Genomic DNA, 21,020 nt, shown 5'->3' with positions numbered 1-21,020 from the left:
CAGGTTGAAACCCAACAATTCCCTCAGAACAGCCTGTACAACTGAAGAAAAGTCACTAGAGCTAGACTTTAAATATGACATTGTTTTTCCTTCCCTAGCCTTTCCCTTCATATCTTCAAAAGCCATCTCTGTGCAAAGCAAACTGAAGAGAGTTATAAGGTTTGACAGAGATCTGAAGCCTAAGTAATATCTCACCAAGGCATAAAGTCTCCTGAGCCTTTTGTGCTAAATAAATGGCACACTGTAAAACACAAATGAGCATCACTGTGGCTGTGATTTCATTGTCCCAATGGGGAACCTGTGCCTGGCACAGGGCCAGCCATGTAATTCAATCCTGAGGCAGGGCACACAAATGGACCTCTGAAGGAGGATCAATTCTAATGTAATCCCATCCACTAATCAAAAGAGACTGAGGGATTAACATTCACTAGGAAATGTCTGCTCAAAGTTGTCATACTCATTGATAAAGATAGCTTTGTTTTAATTAAGATACAAAATTCCAATTCCAGGTCTAATTTTAGCTGCAAATAATCAGTTATTGATGATGTGTCTGGTTGAATTGTTTTAACCTCTCTAGAATATTTTTTTAACTAGATCAGTCAGTGCAGATTGTTTTTTTCATACTGCAAGACCACATTCTCATATTGTCTTCATCCTTCTGGCATGAGTTGCCCACAGTTTCCTGTTTGCCCAATATTCATTGCTAGTCTCATGCTAAACCCGACTCAAGACTCTCCATCTGCCCCTGTCTATCCACCTGCAAGGCTGTACCCCATTTTGTGCAGCCTATGCCATGCTGAAAGCAGCAAGTTGATCTGAACGCCTCAAAAGGCCAGATGACACCTCAAAAACTCAAGTAAGACGTGCCAAAAATAGTTATCTTCTGCATTATGTCATAGAGAGAGCAGAAAACACCATGCCTGGTCTAGGCTGGGTGAGTTGCCCAAAATAAGCAGCACTGGCTGGTTGTACCAGCAATGATGCAGCCAACAGGACCAAAGCAGTGACCATCCCCCTGTGCTGGGCACTGGGGAGGCCACACCTTGAATCCTGCCCTCAATATCAGACCCCCCATGACCAGAAGGACATTGGGGTGCTGGAGCATGTCCAGAGAAGGGAATGGAGCTGGGGAAGGGTCTGGAGCACAAGTCTGGCAAGGAGAAGCTGAGGGTGTTTAATCTGGGAGAGGAAACTCAGGGCTTTTAATGGTCAGGATATTATCCTCATCCAGACAAGTTTTGCACAGTTTTGCTGCAAGTCAGACACAACAAACTCTGGCCTCTGCAAGATCATGGTGGTGAATAAGAAACCTCTTCCAGAATTTCACCAAATCTTTGGCAGGTCCAGAATTGAATCTTGCATCTGGAACCTCTGTAACAGGTCACAGATGCAGACAGTTTTGTAGACTCATTAAAAACATAGATTGGCTTCAGTTGAAAGGGACTGTAAAGACCATCCAGTTTCTATTTCCCTGCTATGGGCAGGGACACCTTCCACTCAGAATCCCATCCAATCTGGCCCTGAACCCTCTCAGAGATGGGGAATCTACAGTTTCTTCAGAAAACCTGCTCCAGTGGCTCACCACCCTCACAGTGAAGAATTTCCTCCTAACATGTAATCTCTCCTCTCAGTTTAAAACTGTTACTCCTAGTAACAGATAGTCCTGTCACTGTCTGCCTATGTTCCATCATATTGATCTTAAACACTGAGGCTTGAATATGTTTTCTGATTTGACTCAAATCACAGCAGATTCTTTTTCCTAATGTTGGTGCTCAAGGAGCTCTATACAAGCAGTCAGGCTGAGAAGCAGAGACTGAATCCTGCACACATCTCACAGCCTGGCCAATCCTCTGCTGATCTCCATTTCCCTCATTCAGACAGAGTGGTTTCAAGGGGTGATTTCACTTAAAAGCTCAGGCTTTACCTCTTTGAGGAGCACTCTGCTGCCTCCATCTCACTGCTGGGAGCTGTCAGTCCCAACTCACCCCGGATCACACCCCAGGTCTGTGGGTAGCTCTTTGTTCCTACCTTGCCAACAAGGCACAGGGCCCCTTCCCTTCCCACCCACTCATCTGCAGTCAGCTGGTGCAACTGTGACTCATCCCATTCTAGTACAGACTTCAGGAACCTGTTCCAGGCATTTAATAGCTCTCACAGTAGCTGTAGCCTTCATAATTAGTTCTGACCATTTAGAGGGAGCAATTTTAAACATTGCCATCTACTCTCACTTCTTTCCCTGGCTTAGAAGAGGATGGGGTCCTTCCAGAAGACAGCTGGCATCAGAGATAAGAACATGCTTCTGCCTGGCAAAATTTATCCCCACCCCAGCACAGAATCAATCACAAAATCACAGAATGGGTCAGGTTGGAAACAACCACAGTGGGTCATCTGGTCAAACCTCCCTGCTCAAGCAGGACCAAGCACGTGGCACAGGACTGGGTCCAGACAGCGCTGGAATATCTCCATTGAGGGAGACCCCACACCCTCTGGGCAATCTGCTCAGTGCTCAGTCACTGCACAGGGGAGAAATTATTCCTCATGTCCAGGTGGAGCTTCCTGGGATCAGTTCCTGCCCGTTCCTCTTGTCCCATTGCTGGGCACAGGAGCAGAGCCTGGTCTTGCTCTGAGTCCTCTCTGCAGACACTGACAGACAGGGATGAGTTCCCTCAGTCATCTCTTCTCAAGGCTGAACAGCCCCAGCTCCTTCAGCTTTTCCTCATAAAAGATGTTCCAGTCCCTTCATTATCTCCACTGGATCTGCCCCAGGAGCTCCATGTTTTGTATGAGGAGCCCAGAATTGGACACAGCACCCCAGATGCCCCTCTCTAGGGCTGAATGAAGGGACAGGATCACCTCCCTTGATCTGCTGGCAATGACCATTCTAATGCACCCCAGGATCCCATTGGCCTCCTTGGCCACAAGGGCACTGCTGGCTACAGGGGGTCTGGATGGTTAGAACTCTGCAGGAGAAGAGAGAGGGATGGGAAAAAGAACCTTTCTAGGGAATGATGATGAGACTTTTGAGGAACACGGATTGTTTATAGGTTGAAAAGCAAGGAACAAAGGGAAGGCAGTGAATGAAAAGAAGAACATGGACAATCTAGCTTATTTTTCAAAAAATACAGCAAGCTGTAATCTCACCTAAAATGAAGGGCTATAGATTTCAGTAAAGATATGATGTCTATTTCTGCAGCACTTCAGATCTGTTCAGCACCCAGAGCTGAACATGCTTACACAGAAATCAATCAACAGAAGGAAGGAGCTGAGCTTCTGACACACAAAAAAAAAAGCACAAGAATAGACCCAGCTCAAGAACATCCTTCCCAGATTGAATGGAAAGAGAGAAGGAGAATTAATTCTGAAAGGGAAGGGCTACCCTCCAAAAGCAGAGACAGGTCACCACAGCTTCTTGTTCTTGTCTGATGGCAAGAAGGACAAAAGAAAAGGCAAATCCTAGGGAGCAGTACCTGGCAGTCAGCACAGTGGTTTGCTGGGACTGACTCTGAGCTGTGACCGAAATGTGTTCCCATGCAGGGCAGCAGAGACAAGGACAGGGGAGACAAGCACAAGGCACAGGAGGCAATGGTCAGCACAGGTCCAGGAGCTGGAGAGAGGCAGGACAACCCTGCTGAAGCACACTGCAGTCAGGATGTGTTCCAGTCAGGAATTATGCCTAGGCACATTAGCACAAAGCAAAAATGGCACAACACAGTTTCAGAGAAGTGGCTATGAAACAATTTCCCTTGTTTCTGCAGCAATCTGTTTACGGGACCTGAGGATAAGAACTGGCCCAACATTATATTGAGAGGTATTCTACACAATCCACCTCCATTTTATGAGAACTGGGGGATGCCATGGAAGATGCTGGCAAAGAGGAGAAAGAGGGAGGACAAGCTGTGAAGAGGTGTTTCAAAGCTGAAAGAAAAAAAGAAAGGAAAATGCCCATTGGAACTTTGCTACCTTTAGCCTTCCTGTTCTAAACCTGTCATCATGAACACTGGGGCTTTTAACAATTACCTTTTACAATCACAGCTACACAATGATGGAAAATATTAAATCCTATTATGGCACAGTGGGGGTTTTTCCAGGGAGAGACACGGAATGTTTTAACCTCCTGTGGCAATGCAGATGGGCTCCTTTGAGCCCTGAAGAAGAGATTGCTAATAATTGATTTATTATAGGACAATTTCACCATGCAGGCAGAGAATAAAATGCTTCTGGTTTTGTTTTCCATTTCCATTAAGTTTCTTATTTTTCTGTACATATACTGAGCCCTGGCATTCTGCAGTACCTTTGTATTTCTTTCTCTTCATTTTCCACGTAGAGTTCAACATTTTTATTTCTTACACACTGAATAAATGGAACTTTAATTTTAACCCTCCCAAAAAACCCCAAAGACTAAAAAAGTCCTAAGGAAGTTAATTACTAGGTTACATTGAGTATTTCTTTTTCTTTTCCTAATCTTTTTTTTCCTAATTCAGCACCAAACCCAGATTTTCTGAATGCTTTTAGTGAGGAAGGCACTGTGACATTTAAAAAGCAAATGCAGAATACGTGTTCCATGTACTAAAGCCTAGTGTTATGTGCACTATGACCTAAGAATTTCAGTACTGATAGAAACAAACAGAAAAAAAATTAAATCCTAGAAACATCTCTACATATATATATAGGGGTTTATGACCCAAGAAATAGATGCTGGGGTTCACCTTTTCACTTCAGAATAATGGAGACAAATACCACATTGCAGTACCAGTGATAGAGGCTTCAATGAAAAGGTGAAAATCATCCTAAAATTACAAATTAGACAAACTGCCTCTATGGGACAAGCTGGCAAGACACAGACTGGATGGGTGGACTGCAAGATGGGCAGGAAATTGGCTAAAAGGCTGCACTCAGAGGGTGGTGATCAGTCTGCCCAGCTCTGGTCCCCACAGCTCAAGAAAGACACAGGAAAACAGGAGAGGCTCCAAAGGAGGGCCATGACCTGACCTCTGAGAAATGACAGAAGGAAATCTCCTCCCTGGAGAAGAGAAACCTCAGGGGGAATCTCATCACATTATTCCAGGAACTATTCCTGGGTAACTACAAAGAGGACAGTGTTTCTACATGAGGAACCACATGGAGAAGGAAAGGGGAAATGATTGAAATTTACACCAGAAAAGGTTTCATCCTTTGTCACTCCCTCTGCATGGCCATGGCAGAGGCTCCATTTCTGGATGTTTCAGATGTGGCTGGGCAGGTTGCTGCATGATCCCCTCTTGGCTCCCACAAAAGGCTGAGCTGAATGGACTTTGGACATCTCTTCCAATCTGGGCTATTCTATGAGAATGAAAAGTTAAAACGTGGGTTTCCCAACAGGTATGTTTTGTTATAATTTCCCTCTGATATTGCATGATGCAAAAATTAACCAGGTGGGAATCTTTCCCTTTTTTCAGCCCCTGTGACCTCAGCCTCTGTTTAAAACCTGATTTTAAAGTCATTCTCTCATCCTCTAACCACAAATGAAGCACTCTTCCCTCACTTTCCCATTTTCCTATTTTAAATTTTCCTCCTTTTTTTTTTACTAGTTTTTTTTGGGGGAAATCTCTGTTTTATTTAATTTGGTTTGGTTTAGTTTTTTGCAAGCTACATGGTTTAAAAGTGTTTGAGTTTTATTTGTTTTGTTTTTAATATACATTCAAAGTAATGCCTTTGACTTTCACAGAGCCTGTCTTTCTCCTGTATTTAGGAAAATAAAAGAGACAAAGGTAAATTGTTTCACTTTCTGTTATTCTCAGCAGTTAGTTCTGCAGAGCACAATTTCACCCAGCTTGCCACATGGGCTCCCTTGTTGATACCAAAGCCAGGAGTAAAAACCTTTCTCAACCAATAGAAAGTTTTTCCCTTAACTTTGCAGAAAGTGAGAACATGAGAACCTCACCCTTCAGCTAAGCCTTCCCTTAATTCTCAGCTGAAATAACACATTCATTTCACTCAGCTCCAAAACACAGAAACCAGTATGAATTCTGGTCACCCGCTTCTGGAGCCTCCTGCTTGTGTGATTTGGACCCTTGGGAAGCAGTGACCAAATTAAAATGCAGCACTTTAGGAGAGGCCACACTTCTGGTGAGACATTGCAGTGTTTTGAAGAACACACCCATGGGACCTGTAGCAAGAAATTTTCAGGCTGTGAGTGGGTGGATGTTTGTGTTCAGATTCCAAATGAAAGCCCTGTATTTCCCACAAAACTTTTTGACAGAAATAAAAATATTTTGATGGATCAGAAACACTGTGTCTCAGTGAATCAACACTTTTCATTTTATATATTTTTTTATGTGAATAGCTTCTTTTTTCTAAAACAATTGCATTTTGACATTTTAAAAAAAGTGTTTCAAAACAAACCCTGAACTTTCCAACTGGATCCCTTAATTTCCAGATTTTGCCCTAAATAAATACTAGATCAATACTTCCCACAGGTTCATGTTAATTGAAGTTAAAACATATTTAATTGCCAAATACTTCATTGTAGGGAACACAAAAAGGCATAATTAATTTTTCTATTCAAAAATAATGTTCATCCCAGTTCTTATATACCAAATACTCTATTCACAGCAGATTTTATTTCCTAAGGTACCCATACACATAGAAAGCTTTTCTGAAAGCTTTCTTTCCTCTCAGGTAATCAGAATTTATTTTTAAGCCAGCAAGGGCTATGAATCATTTAAGTTAATTCTTTCCATTGTACATTACTTTGTATTCATCAACAGAGAAATTCATCTTCTTTCAGGCAGCTTTGTTAAGGTGCCACAAATCTCACCTAAGCATAATAATTCTGCATTTCCTACCATCTTTATTACTTTGTTGATCATTAAATCAATGATCTGAAAAAAAAAAAAATGCATTCAACACTGATTTGAGGCTTGCAGTAGATGTGCTGAGACTTGGCAAATATCCATAAACAAAACAAGATAAATATTGCCCTTAAAATTAAAAAGGAGGAGCCTGTCTTCTACCTCAGCAGTTCCAGTGCTAAAGACTGAAGCAGCAAAATGTATGAAAGGATAGTTCATGTTCCTGGTGACAACCCTTCCTCTTGACCTGCAGATCCCAGTCTAGTGGGAGGGGAGCTGGAATGAGATGATCTTTGAGGTCCCTTTCAACTCAAACTGCTCTAGGATTCTGTGGTTGATCTTAGCACAACAACCACAGAGACCAGGTGAACAGCACCTGGGTAGAGCATGGCACAGTGGTGGAGAGAGAAGGAAGCCACCATTTGTCCTCCTAACATATGGTCAGCAATGTCTAACAGGACACAGGAGTGAAAATTTATGGAATAAGTCTTCAGAACACATCATCCACTACAGAGAGGAACAACTGGATGAACCAGCACAGTTGTGCAGCAGGACTAGTCTAATCTTATAAATGTCTAATCACAGGCTGGAGAAAGGTGACAAATTCCACTGATGGCTACAGCCACTCATGTCAGCATCTGGAGCATCTGCAACACCTCTGCACCACCAGCCACAGCTGGTGAGAGCACCACAGGCTGGGCTGGCACAGCACATTCCCTGGAGAGATGCTGCAGTGCTGGATGGCACAGTGTCCTGGTCTAAAAACATCATCCAGGGGGCCAGCCTGTGTCAGGAGTGGGGGAAGACAGCCATGGGCCAGGAGCTTGGTTTACTCCCTGGATTCTTGAGTATTTCTTCTCAATTCTACACACTTCAGGCTTCGGGTATTCACCTGGCATCATACTCCTGCTCTGCTTGACTTCAACAAGAGTCAGAAAGACTTGAAGTGCATGAGGCAGGATAAATCTGCAACCACACACACTGCAAGCTCAGCTCTACAGTAACAAAAGGAAAATTCTGGGAGAGTTCCCATAGAGACAGTGATGGTTAAGCCTCATAGAAGCACAGAATTATAGAATGTCCTGAGTTCAAAGAGACCCACAAGGATAATTGAGTCCAACTCCTGGCCCTGTATACGACATCCCAAGAATCCCACTATGTGCCTGAGAGCACTGTCCAAATATTTTTTTAATTCTGTCAAGTGTGATGCTGTGACCACTTCCCTGGAGAGACTGTTCCAGTGCCCATCCACCCTGTGGGTGAAAACTCTTTTCCCAATATCCAAACTAAACCTCCCCTGACAGTTTGATGCTGTTCTCTTGAGCCTAATTGCTGGACACCACAGAGAAGAGATCAGTGCCTGCCCCTCATTTTGCCCTCATGAGGAAGGTGTGGCTACAATGAGGTCTCTCCCCTCAGCCTCCTCTTCTTCAGCCTGAACAAGCCAAGTGACCTCAGCTACTTCTCGTGTGGCTTCCCCTCCAGCCCCTTCACCATCTAATTGTCCTTTGGACAATTTCCCATAGCTCTACATCCTTACATCCTCAGCCTCTCCTATTGCCACTAAGAGCAGTTGTATGAATTAGACAATAGCAGCTGTAGGAAATAGCCAATAGCAGCTGTAAGAATTAGACCTCCAGGTGCAATTCGGTCCACAAGTTTGTTGATTCACTAAATACCAGACATACTTCATCCTTTTGGAAATCAGCTTCCAACTCCTCTTCTTTCCCCACACAGAATAAGTTACAGGGTACAAATAAGAACTTCTGGTGAATAATGGAAATTTCCTCTACTGAATGTGTTTTGCTTTGGTTTTTTTTTTTTTTTCTTTATTTTTACTTAATGTGCAGCCATAACCTCTGCAAATACCAGAAGCGTGCCTATTTCTTTAAGAGGATCTGTGTGTTCCCATAAATGCACCCACACAAAGTGCTAAATTATTCTTCCAAACAAAGGGTACTGCATCTCTGAACCACTACAGAGGTGTGCATGAGCTGTCTCTGAACCAGCTCTCTCAGGGGCAAGGCACAGATGGGCTAAAGCACCCATAGCTGTGCATCCCAGAGATGTCCTGCTGCAGCTGGGCACCAGGCTATGCAAGTCACACTGCCTGTTATCCAAGCTGGCTCATGGATCTTTGCATCTTTCAAGTTTAAATGCTGTTTCTGAACAGGCTACATTTTTGTCAAATATGCCATTTATTCCCTAGTTGTATCTTAGAACCAAAATCTTTTAGTATGCATAACATGAAGCAATGCTAGGATTGCTTTCATCATTTTTCCCTGCTAATCCAGCAACCAGCCAGGATTCCAGAGTGGGGCATCACACAGAGGAATGTGATAGCAGATCACAGGAAATGTGGTCTTGCCATGCAAAATGCCAGAACAGACTGGAAATCTGAATGGCAAAGGCAGTAGGAATGTGCATGATTGACTGAAAACAAAAGATCACTGTGCCATAAAGACAAGTGTGAAGGCTGTTTGGAAAAGAGGGATAAGGTTTGGGATGTCTGTCCCCTGTTCCATATTTTGTCAATAAGTTTACACTCAGTTAAAGGACATACATGTACAGTATAAATGACTGCTCCTCAACTATTTGTCCAGGCTCCTGTTGAGACAGTGAAGACAAAGCTTGAGCATTTTTCTGTCCTAAAGAATGCATTTTTAAAGAGCTATCTAGGTAATGCCTTAGAAATATCTATTTATCTGCCCTGTCCACAAAAAGACAGCTGGTGGCTACTTTGAATGAAGCTGATTCTACTAAAACTAAAATAGATTCCACTCATGATCAGGATCTCAGACAAAATGGACTCCTAGGCCTGAATTTTACCACAGAAGATTTATCAATGTCATTTCAGCATGGAGATCCTTGTGTAAAAATGTGAGGGGAGATGAGCAAATTTCATTGTAGTTCAAAGTACTCCAAGATTACATGAGTGGTCTCCAAAATTAAGGGGGCTGGGGAAAGGCACAGCATTTATCCTCTGATGGTCTGGCTGCACAAACTAAAGTCTCACAGGATAAGCTGGAGCCAATATCCCTCTAATTTTGTACCTGTGCATCCATCAGAGGAAATATTCTCACCCAATGCAAGCCTGCAGTCCACAGGGGGAGCAAATGGAGGGGCATCACCTCCAGTTTAACCCCAAAGGTGGGATGAAGGCAGAAAAGAGAACTTCTGATAAGAACATTATCCCCATCACAAATGCACCATGGTTGAAAGAACATCTTTGATTATGAGATGAACTGGAATGGACAGTATTGATAACCAAGATACACTTCAGCACTCACACTGTATAGCTGGTAGCAAATACAGATTTTAAATCACATATTTGTCATAGGACTAAGAAATACTGTTCTTTCTAGCCAGAATAAGCTACAGGGATTCTGTTGCCAACCATAACATATAAAAGAACTTACAAAATTACAGTCACACACTAAGGCATATGTCTCACATTTAACTTAATGTTTATCTTGTGAGGAAATTCAGCTAGACCATGCCAACATTTTGTTTCATTCATGCTGTCTTCAAAATCATCTGTTGTTGAGGGAGGAAAAAGAAGGGGAGAGAAAAGAAAATGCAACAGAATGATCCACATATATATATATAAAAGGGGCAAAGTTCAAAATAATCTCATAAATAAAGTTCAAACCAAAAGCATCATACAAAGGATTCCATAGTAACAGCATCTACCTTTACTGTGCATTTGCCATCCTCAATTTCATCTGGAAAATAAACATTGAGTATAAAATTCTCAGATCTGAAATCTTCACACATCTACAACGTGAAGTGGACCCCTGGATTTCTGATAAGCCTTATTCTGCTGAAAGGTTTGGTGGACTTTTGTGCTGAGGAAGTCACCTTTACACACTACAGACCTGGCCACTCCTGAAGAACACACTCATAAGAAAATCAATTGGAACACACAAAAAGCAGAGGAGTGAAATGGCAGCTACTCCTTTCAAAATTATCTAAAATATTTTTATTTCCCTCATATTTGGAAAAAAATTTCCTTATTTAAAACACAGCTTACACAAGTAAATAATTCATCCTCATGAATTATTTAGTGATATGTGGACTTAATATGTTTACAAGTCCCAAGCTGTTTTACAAAAGAGGAAACATTTATATAATTGGCCTTCAAACCCTTTTTAAAATGTTTCTGTGATGTGAAGGTTCTGATTATCAGTGGCACTGGTCCTGGAAGGAAAGCTTTCATAAACAGAGCATTTGGTGGGAAGATGGGACCAGTGGGAAATGCCTGAGTAAGGCAATATTTTCTTAGTAATTGGTGATTATTGCTGCTGAACAAGATGATTCTTCCAAACACCATCCTGGAAGCCTTGAGTTATCTTAGGTATGGTAAAAGGTCTCCAAACCAGACATAATTAAGTCACTGACCTGAGGCATTATCTCCCAGAGCAGTCACTACCATGTACAGACACAGGGCAAGCCAGACCCACTTCATTGCAAAATCAGCACCTTCCCCTGGCAGTGCCTATTCCACAAATCCCCAGAGGAAGCCACTTATGCTGAGGAATAAACCTGCCCTTGACAGCCCAAGAAAGCTTTTGATAAGTTCATTTTCTCCTCTGTCATGCTCTGCACACCACTCTCAGAGCTGCTGCCAGTTTCCCCTGGATATCTCCACGGTCAGAAGTCCTCATGGAAATGCTCCTTGCATTTCTGCCTGACCTGCTGCCTCTCAAAACTCTCTCTGAAAGCTCCTGATGACCCTGATCCTGACAATTCAGAAAATTTTAGAGGCCACTCACTTTCTGCTATAGATGTATAAAAAGGTGGACTAGATAAAACCCAAAGAAGGGTGGTCTGACCCCACAGGTGACCCTGATTTATGCAGGTGATTGGAATAGATGTTCCTTCCAACCAGAACCATCCTACAAAACTATCCTGTGAACAAAAATAGCTTTTTGCTATTCACTTCATCAGAGCAAGTACAATAGCAGTCCCAGAAAGAAGCTAAGACTGGCCAAAAAAGTCAAGTAAGGAAGTTTATCATTCCTGGTGCTCCCTTTATTTAGGTGGCCTCAGGTCAGAGAAGTCCACACAAGAAACACCCATCACAAGAGAAAAAATATCTCTGTGCTTTGCTTGCTCTATCTCCAGCTGAACCCTCAAGCTCCAAAGAGTCTCAGAGGAGACACAAAGGAGACTGATGTCCTTGGATCACCCGGTTGTAATAAAAATAAAATAAAAAAGTAAAATAAAAAATCCTCATGTACACTGTGGAAAGGGCTTACCTGTGTGTTGGATATTATAAAAACAGTTTTGTTAGCTGACATTTCTTCATGCAATATCCTGACACGTTCTGCTATGAGGGAATCACCTGTGCTAGTACAGGAATCAGGCAGCTGACTGGGAGGGGAGGCAAGGCAGGAGAGATGATGCAGCCCCTGTATTCCTCCCCCCTGCAGGTGTGGTGACAGAGCTGCCACAGCCATATCCTTGTCCTTTCCTATCCCAGCCACAGGTCTCAGTATTCAAACAAGTGAAGGAGTCCCAGCACAGCTGGGTTTTACTACACATCATGCAGGATTTTCAAATTAGAGCATCCACGCCTTGCTTCTTGTCTTCAAGGTCTCAGCACTTTGTGTTTGCACCCTTTATCTGGAGTCAATGTCTCATCACCTGTGCTCAATTAACTCCCTCTTTTCACCAAGCACTTTTCCTCATCTCAGCAGTGCTGGGCTAGAGGTTGGACTTGATGATCCTGAAGGTCTTTTCCAACTTAAATAGTTCTATGATTCATCTACAAGATGTTCCTCACCTTTGATCTTCCATCTGACAGTGCAGCAGATATCCATGTTGCACTGCTGATTCTGGCATTAGATGTGTCCTAAATTCATCTAACTAACCTATTTCAGGGTACCCTATCCTCACTATATCTGGGCCACTTTTAGCTTACTGTCATGGAGATTTTGAAGCTCATGAAAAACATGTACCTGCTAAACTGAATTTCACCCATGGAGAGCCCAGGTGGAGAGGCTGTGTAAACCCTGGGAGGTGGTAGGAAAAAATCACATAAATCCCTTTGACCACATTGTGCAGCAGTAACTGCAAGGCTCATAATTCAGTGATCTTGGCATCTGCTGTTTGTCCCCAAGCAGGAGCAGGGAGCAGTGGATCAGAGTAGCCATGGTTACATCCCAGTCCCTGCTGCCGGTCACTCCCAAGCTGTTGGGTGATTCCATGATCACAAAGTCCCACCCTGGGACAAACTGGCTTAACAACTCACCTGATGCAGCCCTTTTTACCTTTATAGTCTGTTTATGACCCTGGGTAATGATTCACTTCTGAGGATATTAATTAACTTGCTCTGAGGGGCCTTGCACACCATCAGGCAGTCACACAAAGAATCACCACAGAGCACTGCTGATCCAGCAGCTGCCAAAAACAAGGGGAAGCCATTCCCCCCCCCTGCCAGTGTCCAAAGTGTGTTCAGCATGTGCTGCTGTAGGCAATAGGGCTATGGTGCTGTGTATTTTTAGTTCAACTAGCAGCAACTATTTCTGCACTCCCATGTCTGATGCTGAGCTATCCCACCTTCTGTTTCTCAATCAGGGTATTATTATTAGCTGCACTAAACCAGGAGCTCCTCAGCACAGAGAGTTTAATAAAGCACTAATGTCACCCACTCCCAACACAAGGCACCTAAAGAAAACAAGGCCTAATTTACAGTGCTACCAAAAATTAGCAAGAGTCTGATGATCATTCCTCACTAGTTTTTTTCATTGGTTTTTTTTTCTGTTTTTTTCCAACAATCTTTCTTCCCTCATCAGACAAAAGAATTAATGCAATCCAAAAGAATTGAAGCAATCCAAATGAATTGATGCAATCCAAAATCTATTCCTCTCTTCCCCACCATAAAAGAAAGAACACATCTAAGGGATTTTCACATAACCTTCTGGAATTATTATTCATCCTCATTTCATCCATTCATCCATGTGGACTTCTTTCAAAAAATAGTAGCCTTGCTGAAAAAATGTCTCTCTGCCTTGTCCCTCTTCTGCCTCACAATGCCCCTGACTCTGCTGCCTGGCTCCCCAAGCAAAGACAAGGAATGTTCAGGTGGTTGTGACATCCCAGGCAAAAACAGCAGCTTGACTTTGATCCACCCATGGCAGCCAACAAAAGCTTTTCAACCCAGAGGGTTCAGGCTTCCATCCTTTCTCAAACAACACTCTCTTCACAGCCTTGTGCATTATCTTCCCTTCTGAAAAGACTTTTGTGCATGGGGATGACTCCTGCTGCTCCTGAGGTCAGTGGCAAACATCCCACAGCCTCCAGTGGTGCAAGGACTGGGTGGCTGTGGAGCAAAGTTCTAGAACATCACACAATGAGACTTTATTTCCTCTAACATCTACCATGGCAAGCTGCACCCTCACACAGCTCAGCCTAAACACAGCTGCAAAGGGAGAGGGAAACAGAGGGAAAACAATGGGGCAGCAACAAAAAAGAGAAGTTTTCAGCTGAGATTTTAAACCAAGACAGGCAGGAAAAGAAAATAAATAGCATTGTGCGACTGCAGGGTGTAGAACAGGTTTATTATGCAGGGCAGTGTGCTCTGTAAGTGCCTGTAAGAAGAGATATTTGCAGCAGCAGACACTGCTCAGTTCTAATGAAATCCATCTGCCTTGTCCCACAGAGATCCTCATGTCCTGTGACTGGCATTGTTGGGCCCTGATAGCACAGAAGAGCTGCAGATGTGAGCCAGTACCTGCAGCACTCAGGTGCTCAATCACACAGAGGGGCAGCAGCTCCTACAGGTACTGCAGGCTGCCAGCTCAAAACCTGTAGCCCAGAGTCCTCTGCAGAAACCAAACTACCAGTAAGAACCCTTTTTTTTTTTTTTTTTTTTTTTTTAAGCACACAAATCCAGAAATATAGCATACAAAGAGATGTGACCTCCCAAAAGTGGGTGTTGCCCCATTCTACCCCATCACCTCTGAAACAAATGGGAAATTTTTTATGCAAATAAAAATCAGTGGTTTCATGCAGACACCTCAAAGCTGCCATCTACAAGCCAAAGGCCTATTTAGGAGGAATATGAGGTTACATCATCTATGGGCATCATCTCCCTGCAATGAGGTCAAGTCAAAGCCACTGAGCAGAACAAGAGGCAATGAGTGGAAAGGAGGAGATGGTTTAACAGAGATGGAAGTTTTCATACTGAAACACCTCCCTTGTCTAGGATTCAATGGATGGAAATTCTGGTCCTTTTGCTCTGTTCTTGAAGAAATCATTCTCATACCAACAGGATTGCTTTTCCTACTGCCACAATGGTTTTCAGTATGGGTTGACAAATTGACCAAGATACAAACAATATATCACTCAAGGCACATCCTCCAAATAATACTCACGTTCTTTAGGGCCATAAAAAGGTAATGGGACTGTGCTTGCCAGCCTCAGATATAAATGCAATGTTAACAATAAGAGAAATCAAAATTACACATTAGAAGATGGTGCAGAGCTGGATTCCTTCCCAGTCGTGCAGATCTGCACAGCAATACAACAAGGAGATTTTTTTGCCCAACTAACTGGACCAAGAAAGAGCCTGGTCCTCCCCAGGCTGCTAAATGGTGGCATCAGGGTCTTAACAGCACAGGTGGTCCCTACCAAGCCAAGTCATAACAATAAAGTCCTGCATTGTGCTGCATTCTGTGAATCCTCAAAAGCCAGTGACCAGAGTTTGAAGTTTCCATGCAAATAATGCAAACATCAATTTACTGTCACACTAGTGCTGTGCATTTTCAGTACAAGGCTGTTGTTTAATACTTGCAGCTTCACCTCGAAATTCCAATAGAGTGCACAAGGCTTTAGCTGTTCATGACAACACCACATAGCTAAGAACAAATAAAAAGGAATTATGATGAATATAACTACTAGATACACATATTTTATTTATATATATATATATATATATTACTAGTATACTAGTAGAGTACTAAATATACATATATTGTTATATACTAATACAAAATCAAGGATTTGGTGGGTATATCTACAAGGAAATGTTCAAAGTACTGCCTATGTTGTCTTGTTCCCATGATCCTAAGGATGAGAAAACACAACAGGTAGGAGGAGCATATCAGGATATTGCATTTGCCTGCAGTGCCTCATATGCAGTGAGAGAAGCAAACTTTGTGAGACCCTCTGTGACCACTGACAATAATCTTAGTACTGAAACACACCCAGGTCAGAGGTGTGGGGGCTACAGAAACAAAGAATCCACACCAAGGCATGTCTGAACCCGAGAGAGAAGCAGAAATGCCTTGTGATTTCTGGCAGATTTATAGGAGGATCAGAGATTCCCCCCCTCAAAAGGTATTCTCTTTCTATACAGGACAGCACGTGGATGTCAGCAGCATCTGAGTGTACAAAATGAAGAAATTCTTCCTTTCACACTCTGTTTGGATGCTCCATCTGCAGCAGTGGAACAGGGAAGAAATAAAACTGCTGAATAACAGAGTCCTTAACATTGCAGGCACTAATAATAGGATTAGAGAGAGAATAAAATCATATCCTCTTGGATTTGGAACATTTGGAGGAAGCCAGCTTGTGACTCACTCTCCCAACAAGTTGAGATCAGGCATGTCACCGTGCTGACCTTCTGAAGGAGGATCAGCCCAGCAGCCACCACTGCCCAGGTGGTTCCAGCCCTTCCCTCCTGGAGCAGGGTGAGAGGTCATGCTGCATCACAGGCCCTGAGGCTCCTGCAGCATGTCAGGCACTGCCAGCATGCAAGGGAGGGAACTGGGTATAGGGGGGAGCAGCAAAATGCACACAGAGTGAGACAGCTGCACTGTTTGTGCTCGTGGACACACTGCTGTCAGAGCTGGGCTGGGGGGAAGCACAGACACTCAGATTGTCTCACCACTGGGGGAAGAAGGCTTCAAACCATAAACATGGACCCAGGGGTTGCAGAGAAAGAAAACCAAAAAGATTACACCACCTGAGCCAACAGCCCAGGAAGGAATTATAACCTTCCCTGTGATGAGGGGGACACAAAGGTTCCCATTGCATCATTATGGGTGTCATTTAGACCAAGAGAACCTACCAAGACCAGTCTGACTCTGCAAGAAGATGGAAATTGGCAAAAAAAGGGTTATTTCTGTGTCAAGTATGATTTGGGTACATAATTTTAAGGGAACCAAACAGGCAGAGCAGTGTCCAGTTTCTAACATAAAGATCCTATCGTCCCCCACCTTAGTGAGAAAACTTTTCCATGGTTAAGTGTCTGTCTCATTAAGCAGTGAATCTAGCCAATCACAATAGAGTGTAAAGGAAAATAACATAATATTGCAAGAGGGAAAATAACCAAGTATGATTATTGAATAGAATAATAAACAGCAGTGTGAATATAGGCTCAAAATAAAATAAACAGCATTGGTAAACTAAAGGCAAAGTATAACATTTTCTTCAAATCATCTTTTGCTTCAGTTTACTACAGATCAGAATCTGGAAAAAAGCATCTTCCTTATTTGAAAAATATAAAATGAAACAAAAAAACCCCACAAAAACCAAAAAATACCCCTAAACCAACAAAATCCCACAAAAATCCCCAAACCCTGTCTGCAGCATTTCCAAAACTCCTGCCTCAACCTGTTGGCAAATGCTGACTTTAGAACAGCAACTAGTGTATGAGTCTTCTTTTGTTCTGAGCTCTGAGAGCCACAGTGGGTGACTAATGAAAATTAGGAGCAAGATTTTAAAAGATGCTTGCTTATATCATGAGATATAATTTTTTCCCCTTAGAATGGTGCTAGTGAACAATAAGTGAGCATTGAGGGAGCAGCTCTTAACAGCCGTGCACAAAACAAAAGAAAGACTGTGTTCCCATCTATTACTAAAGTAATGAAATAACATAGAAAAAGCCATAAGGCAAAATGAAAAAAAAAATCTCTCCTGAGCTTTCCAGGTTAAGCAGTGGAAAGAGCTGCAGGACTGGGGGACACTGAGAATTAAATACTGAATATCTGAGGTGGGGAACATCCTTGCTGTTTCCACTGATACCAGCCTCAGTGCCTGACTTTCCATGAACAGCCCTCCATAGAAGGTTTCTGTGGCCAAGCAGTGCTCATGAAAACATCAAGCTTCCCTGCCTGACCCAGAGTCATTTCTAACACAAGTTTTCAGCCCTGTAGCAATCAAAAGTCCATGCACAAATTCTGGCTTCTCCCTAATCACCTGCCCACTGCTAGCAGCAAAGTAGAACTGTGTAGGAATACTGGAGAGTGTTAATGTGCAATACCCAGAGCCCTCTGACCTTCAATCATCTGCCTGTGCTGATGAGAGGGTCACTGCTTTGTGCCTCACTGAGCTGCCCCTGGATTATGCACTGTACATCTCTGCAATACATGTAAACAGGATTGTGGCTCTGCTCCTGGTGTCTCTGTCAAACACATGGTCAGGTTTGTGCTCTTTTCACAGGCATTTTGTCAGGCACTTTTATTCCCTCTCTGTTATACAAAGAAGTTTCAAGATTTAAATATTCTTTGAATTTGAAACAAACATCAAATCTCATGCAGAAATACACCTTGTAATGTGCCCAGACTCTTATGGACTGTAGCCCTACAGTGCTTTAGTTTAATTAATGTAAGTATCCAAAATCAGCCTCTTCAGTTAAACTTGGTGTCTGTGAGCACTGTCATTGCCATGGATCAAAGAGCCTCTTGTAGAGAAGACCTGTTGTGATGAGGCACGTTCCTGAAAAAATTATTTTTCAAATCCAAGCACTGATTCCAAATAGCTGTCTGTATATTTTTTCTATCCTTTACCTTATAAATTTCCCTTGGGATGGAACATATTTTTCCAAGTAATTTTTGCAGCGCTTCTGCATAAGAACTGGACATGAGGTCCTGCCTACCTGAATTCCTTACTCTGTAGCTTGCAGGATGAGAATGTTTGTAAACATAGAGAAAAGGTGGGCACAATTCTGCCCTCTGTTCTGTACCTATAAACTTAAATTATATTCCATCTCCTGCTGTTTTTAGGAGGCTCTATAGACACAGAAAAATGCAGGAGTGGGACCAAAAACCACTCTGATTTTCAAATCAGGTTGAACATGAGAGACAGGTGCCTCTTAACCTATGTACAAGGACATATATATATATATGTAAATGTAAATACACATAATCCAACAAGAAATTGTGTTGGGTCATACCCAGACCTCCCCATGTTTGAATTAGGAAGCATTTCCAGCTACACAGACAAGGATGATTTAGGGAGGACAAGGGACACAAGAGAGGAAGAATAGGGTTTTAGAGGAGACAGAGATAGCAGCAGCATCACATCTCTTTCTCCTTACTGCTGACAATAACAAACAAACACAGAAATAAAAATAGTTCTGTGGAAGTGGAAAGAGCTCTCTGCAGTCATTACACAGCAAACACTCACAGCTTAAACACTTGGCTTAAACTTACTTCTTATGGTCCCCCCTTCGTGCTTCTCAGACACACACACTCATCCACATCTATTTGCCTGCACAAGGACACTCCACAGCTTTGTACCTCTTCTGTTTATAAAATGACAAGGACTGTCCTCATGTACTTGTGGATCAGAACTATTCTTCCTGCCTTTTGAAATGTACTCACTACATGCTTTCTCACCACAGATGAAGCAAGCATCTTTTACTGTGTGGCCATCAGACACACATTGTTAAGATATTTTTTAAATTATTATTATTTCTCAGGAGGTGTAAAGGTTTAAGAGAAGTATTTTTGCAATTTCATACATCATATATTCTCAGGTATAGCTGCATTGATATTGTAATAATTTAGTCTGGTTTAAAAGCACTTAAGGTGAATCTGACAATTGTGGACTAGAGTGAGGTTTCTACCCTTGTCTATACATATACCTCTCTGCCTTACAGCTCTCAGCTGAATATGATGAGAGATTTATTTGTAGAGTGGGCAGAAACAGAAGTGCATTGTCGCATAATTTTTTTTCCTTTAAGGTTATTAATTACCACGCCAACCTTTGCTCTGCTGCTGCTGCCCACTTTTATTTTAGAAGCGCGGCCGTTCCCCACTGCGATCACACTGGAACCCCACCATCCCATTTTCTAACATCCTTTTAGAACATTATTTACTATTCCTTACGTGTCTGGGTGGAGGGGAGAGAGAGGGACAGCATGGCAGAGACGGGGAACACGAGCCGGAAAACATGCTTGCCTGGAATTGTCATCGCACTGCTGCTGGCAGGAGCCAGCCGGGAAACTCGCACGCAAACACACACCAGGCGCACAGCACATCGATCCCGGGGAGTTTGTGAGCAGCCCCGCAGCTCTTACCTGGCTTGCCCGGGGTCCCTCTGCAGTGCAGCTCCCGCAGCTCCCTGTGCCCGCTTCCCCCGGCAGCAGCTGGCCGGGGCTGTGCCCGGTGCCGGCGCGGGCAGGGGCTGGCAGCAGCTGCCTGCAGCCTCGGCTGCCGGGCTCTGGCTCCTGCCAGGGCTGCTGCCGCTGCCGCTGCTCCTGATGATGCCGAGGAGGAGGAGAGCCGGCTGAGGAGGAGGAGGATGCTGGCGGTGATGCTGTTGCCATGGTGACGGAACTCGGCGGCGGCTCCGCTCCGCGCAACAGCTGCCCAAGAGCCAGAGCTGGACCACGGCTGGGGCATCGCTCAGGCTGGGGCACCGGCACTGGCCCCAGAGCCCCGCTCCGCACAGAGAGCTGCCCAAGAGCCAGAGCTGGACCACGGCTGGGGCATCGCTCAGGCTGGGGCACCGGCACTGGCCCCAGAGCCCCGCTCCGCACAGAGAGCTGCCCAAGAGCCAGAGCTGGACCACGGCTGGGGCATCGCTCAGGCTGGGGCACCGGGACTGGCCCCAGAGCCCCGCTCCGCACGGACAGCAGCAGCCGGGGGTGCAGGTCACTCCCTGGCACGGCTCTGGGGCTCCGGGAAGGCAGATGGAGTGATACACCCAAAACGTTTGCATTCTGCACTTGTCAGCAAAGAGCTCCCTGTACTGCAAAGGTCAAATGCCAGCTTCCAGGCGGGAGAGGTTTCCTTTTTTAGCGGGTTTCTGCATTTTTAGAAAGAACTGAACAAAACAGCAAAGCTGGGGAAGGGGATGACTTTCAAAGTTGCTGCTGTAATGCAATTATAAACTTTTTTATTTAAATTAAAGGCCAACCCTCTGCCTTGAAATTGGGAGTTAAAAGTTACTGTC

The 21,020-nt window shown here is 43.6% G+C and overlaps 1 protein-coding gene and 1 long non-coding RNA gene across 7 annotated transcripts in view; one reads left to right on the top strand and one right to left on the bottom strand.

Moving 5' to 3' along the window:
- Window positions 1-20,330, bottom strand: part of FAM135B (family with sequence similarity 135 member B) — a 183,443-nt gene extending 163,113 nt beyond the window's left edge. For 5 of the 6 annotated variants that reach the window (XR_013773751.1, XM_079301872.1, XM_079301874.1 and 2 more), the window contains exon 1: window positions 20,143-20,330. The gene's annotated coding sequence lies outside the window, so the exon portion shown is untranslated. Of the gene's footprint in view, window positions 1-6,013; window positions 6,146-20,142 lie in introns of all 6 variants that reach the window. The other variant, XM_079301873.1, reaches the window with a different exon arrangement.
- On the top strand, window positions 13,978-16,317 carry LOC306800080. The gene is made up of 3 exons (XR_013773752.1): window positions 13,978-14,109; window positions 14,497-14,679; window positions 16,195-16,317. It is a non-coding gene; the product is annotated as an uncharacterized lncRNA (long non-coding RNA).
- Window positions 20,331-21,020: the final 690 nt, after the last annotated feature.

This window comes from Erithacus rubecula (genome assembly GCF_903797595.1).
Source record: "Erithacus rubecula genome assembly, chromosome: 3".
Lineage (NCBI taxonomy): Eukaryota > Metazoa > Chordata > Aves > Passeriformes > Muscicapidae > Erithacus > Erithacus rubecula.
The sequence above is the reverse complement of the archived record's forward strand: the minus strand, read 5'-3'. Positions and strand labels throughout refer to the sequence as shown.